Source organism: Leucoraja erinacea, chromosome 48, assembly GCF_028641065.1.
Source record: "Leucoraja erinacea ecotype New England chromosome 48, Leri_hhj_1, whole genome shotgun sequence".
Lineage (NCBI taxonomy): Eukaryota > Metazoa > Chordata > Chondrichthyes > Rajiformes > Rajidae > Leucoraja > Leucoraja erinaceus.
Genome location: NC_073424.1, coordinates 1058525 through 1075035, shown reverse-complemented (window position 1 = coordinate 1075035; position 16511 = coordinate 1058525).

Genomic DNA, 16511 nt, shown 5'->3' with positions numbered 1-16511 from the left:
TCAGAGGCAGGTTCTCTGGATGCTTTCAAGAGAGAGGTAGATAGGGCTCTTAAAAATAGCAGAAAATATCGGCAGTCGGGGGGAAACATAGATATGGGGAGGAAGGCACCGCCATTCAATATGATCATGGCTGGGGTATCCCGTACTGATTGTAGCCACAAGGGATGATCCCTCTAAAATAGCCAATGAACTGGCCTCAACACCTTTGAATCCAGGATTCAGTGCTGGCTCGAAGGATTTCCCCTTTATCCGAATGGACTTCCCTAACATCGGGAACCTAGCCCTCCTGCACCTATTGTCTATTGTCTATCGAAGGGCCGAATGGCCTCCTCCTGCACCTATTGTCCATTGTCTGTTGTCAACCTCGTCCAGCCAGTACAACAGGTAGAGCAAAAGGGAGAAGATACAGAGTGCAGAATATAGTTCTCAGCATTGCAGCACATCAGTTCCACAGACAAAGTCTAATGTCCGCAATGGGGTAGAGGTGAATCGGACAGTACCCTAGCTTATGGAAGGGCCGTACAGAAGCCTGATAACAGAGGGGAAGAAGCTGTTCCTGAGTCTAGTGGTGTGCGGAGAGGGGGAGAAGAAGGAATGACCGGGGTGGGACAAGCCCTGCCCCAAAACAACATTACTTCAAGTCTCAAGAATGTCTTTTGTTGAAAGAATTCAAATCGTTTTCACGTGCTTTCCCTTGTCCTTTATTCGCCTGCCTTTTATGTGGAGGAGAAAATAGTTTGGTTGTAGTGGTCGGAGAGGGGGGGGTGGGGGTGGGGGGCTTATCAGTTTTGCTGTGTGGGACCTAATCATTTGTGAAAGTCTCATTGCAGCGTTTTCCAGCTCAGCTCAGCTCCCCCATTGTGAGTGCTCAACCTCCTTACCCTTTTACATTGGTGGAGAGACCATGATAGAGTGGCCAGTGAAGTGTCTGATTGTGATCTGTTACAGCCTCATTGTACCTTCAGCTGGTGGGCTGCATCACCCTATTGTCCTGTCTGAAGGACCGGGCATAAGTCTATCCTCTCCCTTTGTGCCACCAGCTCTTCAGGAGTCTCCAGCAGCGCACAATTTAGTACAAAGTCCTTTTTGAGTGTTCCTGTAAAAGCTCCTGATTTTTCACCCGCTCTCTCTCTCTCTGTCACTATCTCCCTCTCCCTTTCTCTCTCTCTCTCTCTGACTGTCACTGTCTCTCCCTCAGACTGTGACTCTCTCCCTCTCGCTGTCCCTGTCACTCTCTCTCTCCCCTCAGACTCGTTCCGTGTCTCTCTCCCTCTCACTGTCCCTGTCACTCTCTCTTCTTTCTCTCTCTCTCTCTCTCTCTCTCTGCTCTCTCTCTCTCATGTGTCTCCCAATCTCTCACCTGTCTCTCTCTCTCTTTATCTCCCCGAGACTCACTCTCCCTCTCTCTCATTCTTGCTCTCTCTCTGTCTCGTTCTGTTTCTCTCTCAATGTCTCCCAATCTCACGCCTCTCTCTCTCTCTCTCTCTTTCTCTCCCCCAGACTCACTCTCCCTCTCTGTCTCTCTCCCTCTGTCTCTTTCTCTCTCTCTCCCTGTCTCTCTCGCTCTCTCTGTTTCTCTGTCACTCTATCTCACCTGTCTCTCTCTCTCTCTACCCTAGCTACACAAAAATGCTGGAGAAACTCAGCGGGTGCAGCAGCATCTATGGAGCGAAGGAGATAGGCAACGTTTCGGCTCCCGCTGAGTTTCTCCAGCATTTTTGTGTACCTTCGATTTTCCAGCATTTGCAGTTCCTTCGTAAACACTCTCTCTCTACCCTTCCTTCTCCTGTTCTTGCTCTCTCTGTCTCTCTGTGTCTCCTGCACCTATTGTCTATGTTTCTATGTTAAGATGGAAAGAGTGCAGAGAAGATTTACGATGGTGTTGCCAGGTCTCGAGGACCTGAGCTACAGGGAGAGGTTGGGGCAGGCTGGGACTCTATCCCGTGGCTATCGAGTTCATTTTAAGATACTGTTATTTGTTTTTAAATCTCTGAACGGGCTCGCCCCGCCTTACCTCTCTGAGCTGCTCCACCCATACGCCCCTGCCCGGTCCCTCAGGTCAGCTGGTCAGCTGCTCCTGGAGGTACCGAGGTCTAGTCGGAGGCTCAGAGGGGATAGAGCCTTCTCTGTTGCTGCTCCGGCACTCTGGAACACCCTGCCGTTGCACATCAGACAGGCCCCCTCACTGTCCATCTTCAAATCCAGTGTTAAAACACATTTGTACTCCCTGGCTTTTGACCATGCCCGAGGCTTTGCTTCTGTTTGTGGTGTTTTTGATGTTTCTTTATTTTACGTGTCTTTTCCTACTATTTCTTTTGATTGTTATTTTTTGGTGTGTATTAACTTTTTTGTCAATGATTAGTGATGTACAGCACTTTATTGCAGCTATGTTTGTTTTTAAAGTGCTCTATAAATAAAATTATTATTATTATTATTATTATTATCTTTGATGGGACTGAATTGGCTTTACCTTGCACTAAACGTTATTCGCTCATCATGTACCTGTACCCTGTGAATGGCTCGATCATAGACGCAAAATACTGGAGTAACTCAGCGGGACAGGCAGCATCTCTGGAGAGAAGGAACGGGTGACGTTTCGGGGTCGAGACGTTAGCAAACAACAAAGGCTTTTCACTGTTCCTCGGTGCAGGAGATAACAAACCAAACTGAGATTGGAGCGCGGGAGGATGAGGAGTGTCATGGAGTCAAACAGCACGGAAAGAGGCCCTTCGGCCCAACTTGCTCGTGTCCTACATTCCCGCATTTGGGCAACTAGCCAGTGGTCCAGAGGCAACATCTACCTCATTGGGGACCATCAGACTATCTTTATATAGGACTTTACTGGACTGTATCTCGTACTGGCCGTTGTTCCCTTTATCAAGATTGTAAAGGGTTTGGGCACGCTAGAGGCAGGAAACATGTTCCCGATGTTGGGGGAGTCCAGAACCAGGGGCCACACAGTTTAAGAATAAGGAGTAAGCCATTTAGAACGGAGACGAGGAAACTTTTTCTCACAGAGAGCGGTGAGTCTGTGGAATTCTCTGCCACAGAGGGCGGTGGAGGCAGGTTCTCGGAATACTTTCAAGAGAGAGCTAGATAGGGCTCTTAAAAATAGCGGAGTCAGGGGATATGGGGAGAAGTCAGGAACGGGGTACTGATTGGGGATGATCAGCCATGATCACATTGAATGGCGGTGCAGGCTCGAAGGGCCGAATGGCCTACTTCTGCATCTATTGTCTATGTGTCTATCTGTACAGAGCGGAAACAGGCCATCTCGATTGTAATCATATATTTTTCCCTTTCCCACCGCTACCATAACCCTCCTCCCTTCTCATCCATATGCCTATCCAATTTTATTTTTACGCACTCTCTGAGTAAAGAAGTTCCCCCTCATGTTACCCTAGACTTCTGTCACTTAATTCTGAAGTCATGTCCTCTTGTTTGAACAGAGTGGACAGCTCGATTGTAATCATATATTGTTCTTTCCGCTGACTGGTTAGCACGCAACAAAAGCAACTCATTGGAAAACTTCCTCAGGGAGGCACGGTGGCGCAGCGGTAGAGTTGCTGCCTCACAGCGCCAGAGACCCAGGTTTGGCCCTGACCACGGGTACTGTCTGTACGGAGTTTGTACGTTCTCCCCGTGACCTGCGTGGGTGGCTTTCCTCCCGGAGTTTCGCTTTCTTCCCTTGTCCCAAAGGCATGCAGGTTTGTAGGTTAATTGGTTTCGTTGACTTTAGAGATGGCGGGGGTGAAGGAAAGAGCGTTCACGTCGCGGCCCTGTTTCCCCCGCCACGGACAAGAAGCGACAAGACACACACCATTGTATGCAGACGCCGAGAAGTGCGTTCAGCTCGGGCTGAACAACTTCGAATCTTGTGTGTGGACTCGATAAGAGGTTCAGGGATACAGCGCGGAAATAGGCCCTTCGTCCCAACCGAGTCCGCGCCGACCAGCGATCCCCGCACGCTAACGCCACCCTACACTTCACACTTATACCAAGCCAATTAACCTACAAACCTGCACGTCTTTAGAGTGTGGGAGGAAACCGAAGAGCCTGGGGAAAAACCAACCGGGTCACGGGGAGAACATGCAAACTCCGTACAGGCAGCCCCTGTAGTCAGGATCGAACCCGGGTCTCTGGAGCTGTTGTTGCTGCGTCTCTGAGCAGTAAGATTGTAAATTGTGTACAGGACAGAGCTGGTGTACGGGGTGATCGCTGGTCGGCGCGGACCCGCTGGGCCGAAGGGACTGTTTCCGCGCTGAACTTTCAGGCTAATATCTCACCTCATAACAATGGCAATGAAACGCAATGCCTCCGTGATCGTTGACGTTATGCACACCTTGTGAAAGATGCGGAATCCACAAGCTTCTGACCCAAGAAGCACATACCGTTCCAACTCACTGCCCTAACGATCTAGAGCCACAGAGTGACACAGTGTGGAAACCAGGCCCTTCGGCCCAACTTGCCCACACCGGCCAACAATGTCCCAGCTACACTAGCCCCACCTGCCTGCGCTTGGTCCAGTCTTGCCATCGAGGGAGTGCAGGCGTAGGTTCACAAGGTTAATTCCCGGGATGGCGGGACTGTCATATGTTCACAGGATGGAGCACAAAGGGTGGGTGGGTGTGTATGGAACGAGCTGCAGGAGGAGGTAGTTGAGGCAGGGACTATCGCAACGTTTAAGGAGCAATTAAGACAGGTACATGGGTAGGACAGGTTTGGAGGGATATCGGCCGAATGAAGGCAGGTGGGACTAGTGTCGATGCGACATGTCGGCCAGTGGGGGCAAGTCGGGCCGAAGGGCCTGTTTCCGCACTGTATCACTCTATGTTGCAGGAAGGGACAGCAGACGCTGGTTTAAACCGGAGATCAGCCGGAGTCTGAAGAAGGGTCTCGACCCGGAATGTCACCCATTCCGTCTCTCCAGAGACGCTGCCGCCTGTCCCAGCTGAGTTGCGCCGGCCTTTTGTGTCTGCCTTCTGCGTCAGTTACTCCATGCTGCTGCCCTATTGCCCCTGTCCCACTTAGGAAACCTGATCAGGAACCTCTGGAGACTTTGCGCCCCACCCAAGGTTTCCGTGCGGTTCCCGGAGGCTGCAGGTGGTTGCCGGAGGTTGCAGGTAGTGGAAGCAGGTAGGGAGACTGACAAAAACCTCCGGGAACCGAACGGAAATCTTGGGTGGGCTGCAAAGTCTCCAGAGGTTTCCGTTCAGGCTTCCTAAGTGGGACAGGGGCATTACTCTACGAGAAGTCCCAGAATGTGCCATTGTTCCCTGTGTGCGTGGAGGGCCCCTAAATGACAATAGACAACAGACAATAGGTGCAGGAGTAGGCCATTCGGCCCTTCGAGCCAGCACCTCCATTCAATGTGATCACGGCTGATCATCCCCAATCAGTACCCCGTTCCTGCCTTCTCCCCATATCCCCTGACTCTGCTATTTTTAAGAGCCCTATCTAGCTCTCTCTTGAAAGCATCCAGAGAACCGGCCTCCACCGCCCTCTGAGGCAGAGAATTCCACAGACTCACCACTCTCTGTGTGAAAAAGTGTTTCCTCGTCTCCGGTCTAAATGGCTTACCCCTTATTCTTAAACTGTGGCCCCTGGTCAATGTCTATGCCTATTATGTTCTGCTGTGCTGAAGCAAAGGAAGAATTTCATTGTTCTATCAGGGACACATGACAAGAAACTCTCTTGAACTTGAAGGTACACAAAAATGCTGGAGAAACTCAGCGGGTGCAGCAGCATCGATGGAGCGAAGGAAATAGGCAACGTTTCGGGCTGTGGCTCTTCTTCAGGGTTTCGGCCCGAAACGTTGCCTATTTCCTTCGCTCCATCGATGCTGCTGCACCCGCTGAGTTTCTCCAGCATTTTTGTGTACCTTCGATTTTCCAGCATCTGCAGTTCTTTCTTAAACATCTCTTGAACTTAGAAACATGGAAACATAGAAAATAGGTGCAGGAGTACGCCATTCGGCCCTCAATATGATCATGGCTGATCATCCAACTCAGTATCCTGTACCTGCCTTCTCTCCATACCCCCTGATCCCTTTAGCCACAAGGGCCACATCTAACTCCCTCTTAAATACAGCCAATGAACTGGCCTCAACTACCTTCTGTGGCAGAGAATTCCACAGATTCGCCACTCTCTGTGTGAAAAATGTTTTTCTCATCCAGTCCTAAAGGATTTCCCATTTATCCTATAACTGTGACACCTTGTCCTGGACTTCCCCAACATCGGGAACAATCTTCCTGCAGCTAGCCTGTCCAACCTCTTAAGAATTTTGTAAGTTTCTATAAGATCCCCCGTCAATCTTCTAAATTCTAGCGAGTGCAAGCCGATCTAATGAGAAGTTGAACCTGGTTCTGGACTCCCCCAATATCGGGAACATGTTTGCTGCCTCTGGCGTGTCCAAACCCTTAACAATCTTATATGTTTCAATGGCGGCAGGTAACCTGACGAGCAGCCCGCGTGGGTTTCTTGCTGGGACTGTGAGCGGAGAAGTCCGTGGGTATCAATGTCCTGCATTGTATCGCACACATAAACAGTGGATACGGGACAATTACACAGCGATTACACAACACAATGGCCAAGACTGAGGGGAAAAATAAGGGAATTGAGTTCTTTAAAACAGAATGTAACTCAATCAGTGTGCAACAGGTCAGAGTGGGGCCGGCCACAAAAGTGACAGAAGCTGTCTCCCTCCTGTCCAACATCCTGCGATAGTTCTAGGAATATTTTTTTTGCGGACGGCTCGGTTTTGAATGTGCTCAAAAGTTCAACGCTGCTTCAAGGAGGCGATTCCCTTGCGACACCGATGCAGAACGGTCCCAGCCTGTCTCCAGCCAGTGAAGGTAGTTCAGTTCAGTTTAGCGCGGAGATACAGCGCGGAGACGGGCCCTTCGGCCCACCGGGCCTGCGCCGACCAGCGACCCCCGCACGCACTAACACTCCCCGACACACGTAGAAACATGGCGACATAGAAAATAGATGCAGGAGTAGGTTGTTCGGCCCATCGAGCCAGCACCACCATTCATAGAAACATAGACAATAGCTGCAGGAGGAGGCCATTCAGCCCTTCGAGCCAGCACCGCCATTCATAGAAACATAGAAACATAGACAATAGGTGGAGGAGGAGGCCATTCGGCCTATCGAGCCAGCACCGACATTAATAGAAACATAGAAAATAGGTGCAGGAGGAGGCCATTCAGCCCTTCGAGCCAGCACCGCCATTCATAGAAACATAGAAAATAGGTGCAGGAGGAGGCCATTCAGCCCTTCGAGCCAACACCGCCATTCATAGAAACATAGACAATAGGTGGAGGAGGAGGCCATTCGGCCTATCGAGCCAGCACCGCCATTAATAGAAACATAGAAAACAGCTGCAGGAGGAGGCCATTCGGCCCTTCGAGCCAGCACCGCCTCTCATAGAAACGACAATAGGTGCAGGAGGCCATTCAGCCTTACTAGCCAGCACCGCCATTCATAGAAACATCGAAACATAGAAAATAGGTGCAGGAGGAGACCATTCGGCCCTTCGAGCCAGCATCGCCATTCATTGTGATCATTGCTGATCGTCCCCTATCAATAACCCGTGCCTGCCTTCTCCCCATACCCCTTGACTCCACTAGCCCCTAGAGCTCTATCTAACTCTCTCTTAAATCCATCCAGTGACTTGGCCTCCACTGCCCTCTGTGGCAGGGAATTCCACAAATTCACAACTCTCTGGGTGAAGACGTTTTTCCTAACCTCAGTCTTAAATATGATCATGGACGATTATCGAAAATCAGCATCCCCGTTCCTGCTTTTTTTCCCCCCATGTCCCTCGATTCCGTTAGCCCCAAGAGGTAAATCTAACTCTCTCTCTCTCTCTCTCTCTCTCACATGATACAAGTGTACGGGTGTCAGGGGTTATGGGGAGAAGGCAGGAGAATGGGGTTAGGACGGAGAGATAGATCGGCCATGATTGAATGGCCATGATGGGCCGAATGGCCTAATTCTACTCCTCTCACTCACTTCATGACCTTAATACCTTATGATACGTCGCGACAGACCTTTATTTGCCCCAGGAGTGTAATTGGTCTGCCAACAGGCATAAAAATACAAGATGCATGAAACATGAAATTAAAATGATGAGTGGGAAGTCCAAGGTTGGGGGGTGTGCAAAGTTTGGGGAGGGGCGGGGGGAGGGGAGTCAGTCTACCCCATGACAGAAGGGGGAGGAGTTGTACAGTTTGATACACAATACAATACAATACCCGTTTATTGTCATTTGAACCTCAAATGAAGTTCAAACGAAATTTGGTTTCTGCAGACATACAACAAGAAAAAAAATGCCAAGACACACAATTAACACAATTTACACAAACATCCATCACAGTGAATCTTCTCCTCACTGTGATGGAAGGCAAAGTCTTGTCTCTCCCCTACTCGCCATTCTTCTCCCGATGTTAAAGTCAAAGCCCCCGGCGGGCGATGGTAAGTCCAGCGGCCATTAAGGCAGCGCCGGGCGATGCAAGGCCGCACTCCGGGTCTTGATGTTGGAGCCTCCGGCGGGCGCAGGGAAGAAGGATCTCCTGTGGCGTTCTGTGCCACGTCACCAGGGAACTATTTACACTTATACCCAGCCAAGTGGCCCACACAAACCTGTCCGTCTTTGGATTGTGGGAGGAAGCTCGGAGATCTCGGGAGAAAACCTACGCAGGTCACGCACGGGGAGAACGCACTAACTAAACACGCAGGCAGCACCCGTAGTCGGGACCGGGGTTCTGAGGCAGAAAGTCTACCCCTGGATTAGTGCGAGCGTCAGGGGTCATAGAAACATAGAAACATAGAAATTAGGTGCAGGAGTAGGCCATTCGGCCCTTCGAGCCTGCACCGCCATTCAATATGATCATGGCTGATCATCCAACTCAGTATCCCGTACCTGCCTTCTCTCCATACCCTCTGATCCCCTTAGCCACAAGGGCCACATCTAACTCCCTCTTAAATATAGCCAATGAACTGGCCTCGACTACCCTCTGCGGCAGAGAGTTCCAGAGATTCACCACTCTCTGTGTGAAAAAGGTTCTTCTCATCTCGGTTTTAAAGGATTTCCCCCTTATCCTTAAGCTGAGACCCCTTGTCCTGGACTTCCCCAACATCGGGAGCAATCTTCCTGCATCTAGCCTGTCCAACCCCTTAAGAATTTTGTAAGTTTCTATAAGATCCCCTCTCAATCTCCTAAATTCTAGAGAGTATAAACCAAGTCTATCCAGTCTTTCTTCATAAGACAGTCCTGACATCCCAGGAATCAGTCTGGTGAACCTTCTCTGCACTCCCTCTATGGCAATAATGTCCTTCCTCGGATTTGGAGACCAAAACTGTACGCAATACTCCAGGTGTGGTCTCACCAAGACCCTGTACAACTGCAGTAGAACCTCCCTGCTCCTATACTCAAATCCTTTCACTATGAAAGCTAACATACCATTCGCTTTCTTCACTGCCTGCTGCACCTGCATGCCTACTTTCAATGACTGGTGTACCATGACACCCAGGTCTCGCTGCATCTCCCCTTTTCCTAGTCGGCCACCATTTAGATAATAGTCAGGTGTCAGAGGTCAACCGCGGCCTGTTGACGGCAGCCGCCGGCCCACACCCTCCACCCTCCTCTGGTGACCGGTGAAACACACTGACAGAGAGAGAGAGATAAGCCCACGGTGAGGCCGCATTTCAAGCATTGTGTCCGGTTCTGGGCAACGTGCTATTGGAACGACGACGTCAAGCTGGAAAGGGTACAGTTTTACGTGGATGTTGCCAGAAAGTAAGCATGCAGGTACAGCAGGCAGTGAAGAAAGCGAATGGCATGTTGGCCTTCATAACAAGAGGAGTTAAGTATAGGAGCAAAGAGGTCCTTCTGCAGTTGTACAGAGCCCCAGTGAGACCACACCTGGAGTATTGTGTGCAGTTTTGGTCCCCTAATTTGAAGAAGGACATTCTTGCTATTGAGGGAGTGCAGCGTAGGTTTACAAGGTTAATTCCCGGGATGGCGGGACTGTCATTTGCTGAGGGAATGGAGCGGCTGGGCTTGTACACTCTGGAGTTTAGAAGGATGAGAGTTTATCTCATTGAAATATATAAGATTGTTAAGGGCTTGGACACGCTAGAGGCAGGAAACATGTTCCCGATGTTGGGGGAGTCCAGAACCAGGGGCCACAGTTTAAGAATAAGGAGTAAGCCATTTAGAACGGAGACGAGGAAACACTTTTTCTCACAGAGAGTGGTGAGTCTGTGGAATTCTCTGCCTCAGAGGGCGGTGGAGGCAGGTTCTCTGGATGCTTTCAAGAGAGAGCTAGATAGGGCTCTTAAAAATAGCGGAGTCAGGGGGTAAGGGGAGAAGGCAGGAACGGGGTACTGATTGGGGATGATCAGCCGTGATCACATTGAATGACGGTGCTGGCTCGAAGGGCCGAATGGCTGACTCCAGCACCTATTGTCTATTGTCTATTGAAACATCACCTGTTCCTATTTGTGTCTGTCTATGATTAAAGATAGTCCAGGGGTATCCAATGAGGTAGATCGTAGCTCAGAACCGCTCTCTGATAAGTGAAAGGATGGTTCAGTTACTAGAGCCAGTTTCTTGCAGACAGTCCCACCTCTCCAGACAACCAAAGAAACAGCAAGGACCAACATCTGGAAAGATGAATGGAACCAGCTCAACACACGAGCCCACGACTGGATGGAGAGAGGAATCACTCTGAGTGAATGCCTCGCCAGCGGGCACCACCTCCCATGGCCAACCTGGAAGACCCTCAACAGATTACTGGGGAGTGGAGCAGGGGGACTTATGAAAGCATGGAACTAGCAGGCAGAAGACACATGCAGCTGTGGAGCAGTACAGACAATGTCCCACCTACTGGAGTGTGACAACAGCCCCCCAGTGCAGCCCCCAGGACCTGGCTGAACCGACCCGACCCAGCTGTGGCCTGCGCCAGATACTGGCAGAACGACACCTGAGATTGCAACGGTTCTCGAAGAAGAAAAAAGTTACATGATACCAGCTGGAAGAAAATGTCCCTGAATCTGTCGGTGTGCGTTTTAACACTTCAGCGCCTCTTGCCTCCTGGTGCTCCAAAAGGAAAAAAGTCCGAGCCTGCCCAATCTCTCCGAACACCAGGCACCTAATCGCAGATTCATACTGGCCCTGTTGGTCCAACTCATCCATGCCGGCAGTGATGCCTAAAGGGCCTGTCCCACTTCTGTGTCCTTGGCGTGCAAATTACGCCACCTCGTGGTCGCGTTGAGCCGCGACGGTCCCGCGAAGGTCGGGCGCGATTTCATGCGTACGTCTGGAGCCGGTTTGTGACGTCATTTGAAGATGGACACAAAGCTGGAGTGACTCAGCGGGACCGGCAGCATCTCGGGAGAGAAGCAATGGGTGACGTTGACGTTTCGTGTCGAGACTCTTCTTCAGTCTGAAAAGAAGGGTCTTGGCCCGAAACGTCACCCGTTGCTTCTCTCCAGAGATGCTGCCGGTCCCGCTGAGTTACTCCAGCATTTTGTGTCTATCTTCAATGTTCTTGACCCCGGTCTGGGAGAAGAAGTAGGGGCGGATCCGGACCGCAACGACCCCTCAGCGATGGTTTGCCGGCTTCTGCTGCTGTTGGAGGTGAGACGTTGCGTCGTGCCAGGGTCTTGGGCCTGTCCCACTTTGGCCGTCAGTTCCGCGACAGGCCGTTGGCGCGGGAAGATTTAGTTCGCAACAAGATTTCGGAGCCCCGCGCGATGTTGCGTACAAATATATACCATTCTGCGCTTCTCAGTGGGACCGGCCACACGATGCCCGTACGCCTCAACGCGGTCACGTAATTTGCGTGCCAAGGACACGTAAGCTCTTTACAACGCTCATCCTCTTTGCCTGTAGACGCCTGTATCCCTCGACCAAGTTCTGGCTTAGGGAGAAGACAGACACAAAACGCTGGGGTGAAGGGACTGTCCCACTTGGGCGCCATTTGCGCGTAAATTATGTGTCACGATGCACGTGATGCGCGGCGCCCCCAGGATTCTGGGGCGTTCAAAATCTTCGCGCGCCATCTGCGTGACGTGCAAATGACGCCCAAGTGGGACAGGCCCTTAACTCAGCGGGTCAGAAAGCATCTGTGGACAAAATGGATGGTATAGACGTTTGCTGTCAAAATTGTACAAGGCATTGGGGAGACTAATCTGGACTATCTGTACAATTTTGGTTACCAAATTGACTGTATGTTGCAAAATAGATGTACTATTGCCTTTATCATTGTTGCACTGTGAACGACTAGTTTGTGATAGGTTGCACAGGTCTTTTTGCTGAGCGCATAGTTAACGCAACAACAGGCTTTTTCAGAGGTACCTCAGAGTTGACGTGACAAGCTTTTCAAATCCATTGATTCAAAGCAGAGGACATGACTGCTCTCACAGCGCCAGGGGACCGGATCGATCCCGAATGCGGGTGCTGTCTGTACGGAGTTTGCGCCTTAGATTGGTAGCGGTGTGGAATGAGCTCCCAGTGGAAGTGGTGGAGCAGGTTTGTTGGTATCATTTAAAAATAAATTGGATAGGCATATGGATGAGAAGGGAATGGAGGGTGTTATGGTATGAGTGCAGGAACTTTGGGACTAAGGGGGAAAAAATTTGTCGAAGGCATAGACAAAAATGCCGAGATGGCCTGTTTTGGTGTAGCAGCATATATGGAGCGATGGAAATATGGTTAAAATGGATCGGGTGACCAAAATACGGGAGGGAACTACGCTCTATCTGTCATCGTATGTTGCTTTATCTTGCACTATATGCTATTGCCTTTATCATTATGCACTGTGAACGACTAGATTGTGATCATGCACAGTCTCTTTGCTGACTGGATAGCACGCAACAACAGGCTTTTCACTGTACCTCAGTACACGTGACAACAAACTCAACTCCATTGAACAAAACAGCGGTAGAGTTGCTGCCTCACAGCGCCAGGGACCCGGGATCGATCCCGACTGCGGTTGCTGTCTGTACGGAGTTTGCACCTTCTCCCCGTGACCTGCGTGGGTTTTCTCCGGGTGCTCCGGTTTCCTCCCACGCTCCAAAGACGTGCAGGTTTGTTGGTTGATTGGCGCTCTGTAAAATTGTAAATTGTCCCCAGTGTGTTGGATAGAACGTTTTGTTTAAGAAGGAACTGCAGATGCTGGAGAATCGAAGGTAGACAAAAATGCTGGAGAAACTCAGCGGGTGCAGCAGCATCTATGGAGCGAAGGAAATAGGCAACGTTTCGGGAACCGAAACGTTGCCTATTTCCTTCGCTCCATAGATGCTGCTGCGCCCGCTGAGTTTCTCCAGCATTTTTGTGTACGTTGGATAGAACTAATGTGCGGGGGGATCGCTGGTCGGCACGGACTCAGCGGGCCGAATGGCCTGTTTCCACACTGTGTCTCGAAAGACTGAAGCTGCAATTTCTGAGTATAAAAGTTGGGAGGTCATGTCGCAGTTATAGACGTTAGTGAGGCCGCATTTAGAGTATTGTGTTCAGTTCTTGAACGATGCTGTCAAGTTGGAAAGGGCACAGGGAAGATTTACGAGGATGTTGCCAGGACTGGAGGGGGGTCTGAGCCATAGGGAGAGGTTGAGAAGCCCGGAACTCCATTCCCGGGAATGCAGGAGGATGTGGGGATGATCTTATAGAGGTGTATAAAATTATGAGAGGGACTAGATCGGGTAGTCTGTTGCCCAGAGTAGCGGAATCGAGAACCAGAGGACATAGGTTTCAGGTGAAGGGGAAAAGATTTAATAGGAATTTAAGAGGTAACTTTTTCACACAAAGGGTGGTGGGTGTATGGAATGAGCTGCCGGAGGAGGTAGTTGAGGCTGGGACTATCCAAACATTTAAGAAACAGTTAGACAATAACATGGATTCTTGGTGAGACCACACCTGGAGTATTGCGTAGTTTTGGTCTCCAAATCCGAGGAAGGACATTCTTGCCATAGAGGGAGCGCAGAGAAGGTTCACCAGACTGATTCCTGGGATGTCAGGACTGTCTTATGAAGATAGACTGGATAGTTTCGGCTTGTACTCGCTAGAATTTAGAAGATGAGGGGGGATCTTATAGAAACTTACAAAATTCTTAAGGGGTTGGACAGGCTAGATGCAGGAAGATTGCTCCCGATGTTGGGGAAGTCCAGGACAAGGGGTCACAGCTTAAGGATAAGGGGGAAATCCATTAAACCGAGATGAGAAGAACTTTTTTCACACAGAGAGTGGTGACTCTCTGGAACTCTCTGCTGCAGAGGGTAGTCGAGGCCAGTTCATGGGCTATATTTAAGAGGGAGTTAGATGTGGCCCTTGTGGCTAAAGGGATCAGGGGGTATGGAGAGAAGGCAGGGATGGGATACTGAGTTGGATGATCAGCCATGATCACATTGAATGGCGGTGCAGGCTCGAAGGGCCGAATGGCCAACTCCTGCACCTATTTTCTATGTTTCTATGATAGGTTTGGAAGGATATGGACTAATGCAGGCAGGTGGGACTGGTGTAGACGGGACATGTTGGCCGGTGTGGGCAAGTTGGGATGTTTCCACGCTGTATCACTCTATGGCTCTAATCACAAGTTAATCTCAAGTATAATATGTGGAGCAAAGGGGGGAAAATACAGAATGCAGAATACAGTTCTCAGCATGATCACAATGAGACATGTTGGCCGGTGTGGGCAAGTTGGGCTGGAGGGCCTGTTTCCATGCCGTATCACCCTATGAATCTGTGACCCGCTGAGTTACCCCACCACTTTGTGTCTATCCTTTTCTTAACAAAAACAGACGTGGATTTGCATTCGAATCACATGGCCTTCTCGGGACCTACTAGAAATTATACAGCATATTTACGAAGTGTAAACACAGTTGTTCTCGAGGCAAGTGCGGCAGCCAATATATTCCGAGCCAGGTCCCACAACAGCGGTGGGACAGACAGCCAGCAATTTTGTTTTAGTGCAGTTGGATCGGAGATGAGTCTTGGCCCGAACACAGAGGAGTCACTTTTCCTCTTTTAAGCAACATGGGATTTTCACTATCCAGGAGAACAAGCAGATGGTGAGAATGGTTAGTTCAAACAGCATTGCCACAGCCTCTTCAGCCAAGCACTGGAGCGGAGCCCGACCGCACGCACTCATTTCAGCTCAGTTCAGAGACGCAGCGCGGAAACAGGCCCTTCGGCCCGCCCCCACCGGCCATCCCCGCGCACTAACGCAAACCTACACACACTGGGGAAAAATTTACATTTATACCAAGCCAGTTACGTACGTCTGTCTGTACGTCTTTGGAGTGTGTGGGAGGGAACCGAAGATCTCGGAGGAAAGGATGAGAGTTCAAGTTCAAGGGAGTTTATTGTCATGTGTCCCTGATAGGACATTGACATTCTTGCTTTGCTTCAGCACAACAGAACATAGTAGGCATGACTACAGAACAGATCAGTGTGTCCATTCACCATTGTATACATATATACACGCATGAATAATCTAAATGAAACATCCTTTAGAAGGATCAGAGGGGATCTTATTGAAATATATAAGATTGTTAAGGGACATGACATGAGAATTAAGGGACTGAAGTTTAGGGGTAACATGAGGGGGAACTTCTTTACTCAGAGAGTGGTAGCTGTGTGGAATGAGCTTCCAGTGAAGGTGGTGGAGGCAGGTTCGTTTTTATCATTTAAAAATAAATTGGATAGTTATATGGATGGGAAGGGAATGGAGGGTTATGGTCTGACCGCAGGTATATGGGACTAGGGGAGATTATGTGTTCGGCACGGACTAGAAGGGTCGAGATGGCCTGTTTCCGTGCTGTAATTGTTATATGGTTATATGGTTTGGACACGCTAGAGGAAGGAAACATGTTCCCAATGTTGGGGGAGTCCAGAACCAGGGGCCACAGTTTAAGAATAAGGAGTAAGCCATTTAGAACGGAGACGAGGAAACACTTTTTCTCACAGCGAGTGGTGAGTCTGTGGAATTCTCTGCCTCAGAGGGCGGTGGAGGCAGGTTCTCTGGATGCTTTCAAGAGAAAGCTAGAGAGAGCTCTTAAAGAGAGCGGAGTCACGGGATATGGGGAGAAGGCAGGAACGGGGTACTGATCGGGGATGATCAGCCGTGATCAATAGACAATAGGTGCAGGAGTAGGCCATTCGGCCCTTCGAGCCAGCACCATCACATTGAATGGCGGTGCAGGCTCGAAGGGCCGAATGGCCGACTCCTGCACCTGTTGTGGATTGTCTATTGAAACCCACGCTGGTCACGGGGAGAACGTACAAACTCCGTACATACAGCACCCGCGGTCAGGATGGAACACGGGTTCCTGGCGCTGTGAGGCAGCAACTCTACCGCTGCACCACCGTGCATCTTTAGGTTAGCTTTAGAATTTTTAAGTCCCGTGAGCAAGATGGAGGTGGATCATCGAGAACAATGGGGGGGCGGTCAAGATTGAAACAGACTGAGATACAGTGAGAAGCTTTTGTTGCATGCTATCCT